This window comes from Arachis ipaensis, chromosome B01 (assembly GCF_000816755.2).
Source record: "Arachis ipaensis cultivar K30076 chromosome B01, Araip1.1, whole genome shotgun sequence".
NCBI lineage: Eukaryota > Viridiplantae > Streptophyta > Magnoliopsida > Fabales > Fabaceae > Arachis > Arachis ipaensis.
Genome location: NC_029785.2, coordinates 5,984,808 through 5,989,698, shown reverse-complemented (window position 1 = coordinate 5,989,698; position 4,891 = coordinate 5,984,808). Strand labels below are relative to the sequence as shown.

The 4,891-nt window shown below is 38.2% G+C and overlaps 1 long non-coding RNA gene across 1 annotated transcript; it reads right to left on the bottom strand.

Annotated features, from left to right (window-relative positions):
* Positions 304–1,950, bottom strand: LOC110269129. The gene is made up of 3 exons (XR_002358246.1): positions 1,743–1,950; positions 1,039–1,131; positions 304–746 (listed from the first exon to the last, which is right to left on the bottom strand). It is a non-coding gene; the product is annotated as an uncharacterized LOC110269129 (long non-coding RNA).

Here is a 4,891-nt window from a genome sequence, read left to right as displayed (position 1 = left end):
CACACTTAGAATAATGCTACACATTTAAATTTTTTTGTTAACTAAGTCCAACCAAATTGATTTAACATAACAAAAATCAGTTATGACTAGTATTATTCTAAATCTTATTGTTTAACTTAGTTAGACTTAATTCATAAAAAGACTTGGATATATAATATTATCCATAGAGTTATTGCACTGACTCTATGAGATAAGCTGCTGACTAGGGTAGAGAAAGACCCAAGAAAATTCTGAAAGAAATTATTAAAAGAAATGTAAGCATAATTTGGTTGAGTATATAGACATGATGTCCAACAGGGGGCAATGGCCTCATTTGTTCCATATAACCAAGTTGACCTAGTAGAATACAGCTTTGTTGCTGTTATTGTTGTGTTATTCTAGTGAGACAAAGAGAGATCACTTATCATATATATAATGTGGGGAAGGTAGATGGCTTCCTAAGCAAGCTATAGAAGTGTATACAAGTCTTTTGACCCTTAGGCAGTTACCATACCCGTTTGCAACAGTTAGTGACTACTGCCAACTTTCATCAGCAGAGATTCTATGAGACTAATCATACTCCACACGTAGGCCTAGTCTTATTATACTCTTATGTCTTGTTGGGAAAATACTCAATTTGGAAAGAATATATAGTAAGAAAGATGATATGAATATAAAACACTAACATATATAAAGTAGACCAACCAACATATGTAAAGTTTTATTTATGATTTCTCCATGATTGGGAGTGGTCGTTGGTTCAATGCCTGCATCATACAAAATACAAACAAAGATGGTGTTAAGTGGAAAATAACTGGTTAAACTTGATGCTTAAACATGTTTGATGCTGGTAGACTAGATGATCTGCCTTTTGGTGCAGCCATTCTAACAAGCTAAAATCTGTTTCTGAGAATTTAGTACTTCATGTTTTAGGCTCATAGAAATAGAAACTATCAAGTAAAAGAAACTGGTTCATATCAAATACTCAAGTTTATCCATCAATACATCATATTCTTAGAAGTACTATATAACAGAGTTCGTAAGTAGAGAGATATATACCTTTAATGGCTTCTGAAGCATGGAAAACTACGAGGTACTTTGAAAGACAGCGAATTGTGATAAAAACCAGTGACTTCATGTATTCAGGGTCCACTGAGAAAAGCATGAAGTTCAAAATAATAAGCATTTTAGGACTTTCTAGTTAAGGCAAATAAAGTATTATTCCCTCAATATTATTAGATCACACAAATATAAGAACATCGAAATGGAAATAAATACATATTGAAAATGATCACACACGCTCTCTGTTGGGAAAACTCAACACCGGTTTAAAAACAAGAATCTGTCTAACAGCAGAAGCACCAAAATTAATTTTTCCTACAATCTGTGCAATTAAATGGACAACACTAAAGATACTCCAAGCAACATATATAATGGCAGAAATTAAATAATCAGACACCAGAATTTTTAACATGGAAAAACCCCCAAAAGAGGGACAAAAAACCCACGGGACCTAGTCCAGAAAAAACTTCCACTATCAGAATAATGGGTACACAAACAGTCTTCCTAGTGACACTAGGACATCTCAACAATCAACAAAATACATCATCAAAACTGATGGAAATTAACATAAACCCTCCACAAAGTGGGTATCTCAAATCAAGCAAAAGAGAAGGCAATACAACTAACAAATTATATCCTAATGTTCATCTCTACACCAAGAATAACATACTAAAATTTCATAAGAAATGGAGCAAGTTTACCAAGTCAATGTGATCAAGGTTGACATGCCCTTTTCCCCAATTTTCTTCTTCCTCGACGCCGATGCTCTCTGTTTCTTTCTTTCTTTTCAAAAAAGAAAAGATCCAACTCTCTCTCACTCTCACACCGTGGCTTAGCCACTTTCTCTCTTTATTTCTTTTTTTTTTTTGTTTTAAAAACTTGTGGGCCCCACTTGGTTGGGGATCCACCAACAAATCTCCCCCTCACCAACTCAAGTGGGGTTAGGCTGCTTCACCAAGCCCGCCTTCTCTTTGCAGGAATCAAACTTCACTGCAGGTAAACTCTTAGTCATCATATCTGAACCATTATTATCAGTATGGATCTTCTCAAGTGCATATGACTTCATCTCAAGCGCTTGACGTATCCAATGATACCTCACCTCTATGTGCTTTGATCTGGAATGAAACGTCGGATTCTTACTGAGATGGATAGCACTCTGACTGTCACAGAATAACACAAACTTCTCTTGATTGATGCCTAACTCTTGTAGAAATTTTTTCATCCACAAGAGTTCCTTAGAAGCTTCAACAACAGCAATGTATTCTGCCTCTGTAGTAGACAAAGCAACACATTTCTGAAGTCGATATTGCCACGACACAGCTCCCCCTGCAAAAGTCATCATATAACCAGAAGTAGACTTCCTTGAATCAAGATCCCCAGCCATATCCGCATCTGTGTAACCATCCAACACAGGTTGGCCACTCCCAAAGCATAAACAAACTCTGGAAGTACCATTAAGGTATATGAGAATCCACTTCACTGCTTGCCAGTGTTCCTTGCCAGGATTAGAGAGAAACCGACTAACAACTCCAACGGCATGAGCAATATTCGGCCTGGTGCAAACCATAGCATACATCAAACTGCCAACTGCAGATGCATATGGAATCTTCTTCATTTCCGCTTTCTCTTTCTCACTTGTAGGACATTGCTGCGAACTCAGCTTGAAATGACTAGCAAGTAGAGTACTAACTGATTTGGAATTACTCATGCTAAACCTCTCTAAAACCTTCTCAATATACTTCTGCTGCGACAACCACAGTTTTCAATTCTTCCTATTAACGAGTGATACTCATACTAAGGATTTTCTTTGCAGGACCCAAATCCTTTATAGCAAAGGATCTGTTCAAGTTTTTCTTAAGACTTTCAATCTTCTTAGTGTTATGACCAACAATCAACATGTCATCAACATAAAGCAAGAGAATTATAAAATCACCATCAGAGAATTTCTTAACATATACACAATGATCAGAAGGAGTCTTACTGTACCCATGACCTTCCATGAAGGAATCAAACTTCGTGTACCACTGCCTTGGCGCTTGCTTCAGCCCATATAAGCTCTTCTTCAACTTGCATACAAGATGCTCCTTTCCTTTAACTTCGAAACCCTCTGGTTGCTCCATATAGATTTCTTTATCTATGTCACCGTGAAGAAATGCAGTCTTCACATCAAGCTGCTCAACCTCTAAATTCAAGCTAGCTGCCAATCCAAGCACAACTCGAATAGAGGACATCTTCACAACTGGAGAGAAAATCTCCTCAAAATCAATACATTTCTTTTGCTCAAAGCCTTTCACAACCAATCGAGCTTTGTACCTTGGCCGTGAGACACTTTCATCCGCTTTCAATTTGAACACCCATTTATTCTTGAATGCTCTCTTACCCTTCGGCAACTTCACCAATTCAAAAGTATGATTCTCATGCAAGGATTTCATTTCCTCTTGCATGGCCTTCAACCAATCTTCTTTATGCTCGTCAGACATAACTTCCTGGTAGCTCTCTGGCTCCCCAGTCTTAGTATTCATCACATACTCATGAGGAGAGTATTTCTGAGAAGGATGACGCTCTCTAGTAGATCTTCTCAATTCAAGCTCAATTGGTGGTTCAGGTGGAACATCAACATCTGGCACCTCAGGTTGAGGTGTAGGTTCATCATGCAAATCATCACCATCATTATCAACTTGTACATCTCCCCCGTCAATAGGAGGTCTAGTGGAAGGACCAGGTTCATCATCAACAGAACGTCTAACAGTTACTGTTGGCTTATCTGTCTTCTCAAGATCTTCAATAGTTTGGTCTTCAAGAAAAATCACATCTCGGCTTCTAATTATCTTCTTGCTCACCGGATCCCATAATCTGTAACCAAAGTCTTCGTGACCATAACCCATGAAGATACACTGCTTTGACTTTCCATCAAGTTTAGACCTTTCATCTCTTGGAATGTGAACAAAAGCCCTGCAGCCAAACACTCGCAAGTGACTATAGGAGACATCTTTCCCTCTCCAAACTTTCTCTGGAACATCACCATTCAGTGGAACTGAAGGAGAAAGGTTGATCAAATCTACTGCAGTCCTCATTGCTTCACCCCAAAAGGATTTAGGCAACTTTGCATGAGAGAGCATACACCTGACTCTATCATTGATAATGCGATTCATTCTCTCTGCAACTCCATTATGTTAAGGAGTCTTAGGAACCGTCTTCTCAAGCTTGATCCCATGTCCTTTACAATACTCTTCAAACGGACCCCTATATTCACTACCATTATCTGCTCGAACACATTTCAATTTCCTTCCTGTTTCTCTTTCAACACTTGCATGAAAGTGTTTGAAGATACCGAGCACCTGGTCTTTAGATTTCAAAACAAAAGCCCACACTTTTCGAGAATAATCATTAATAAAAGTAACAAAATATGATGCACCACCTAGTGTCTTAGCATCCATAGTGCAAACATCAGTGTGAACTAAATCTAGAACATGTGATCTCCTATGAGGTCCAGAATTATGAAATGATACTCTAGCATGCTTTCCAACAAAACCATGAGTGCAAGTATTTAAAGTTGTACCTTTCACTGGAAGTGAGTGCTTCTTGGCCAAGACGCTTAGTCCTTTCTCGCTCAAGTGACCAAGACGTATATGCCACAAAAAAGAGGAATCATCAGCTACATTCACATCTTCTTTGCACAACTTTGCTTGCAACCGGTAGAGAGTAGTAAGACTATTGTCTTCTCTAGCAACAATGAAAGCCCCTTTGATAATCTTGCATTTTCCACTACCAAAGGAAGTGCAATATCCCTCTTGATCCAATGCCTTCACTGAAATGAGATTGAATAGTATATCTGGCGCATGCCTCTCTC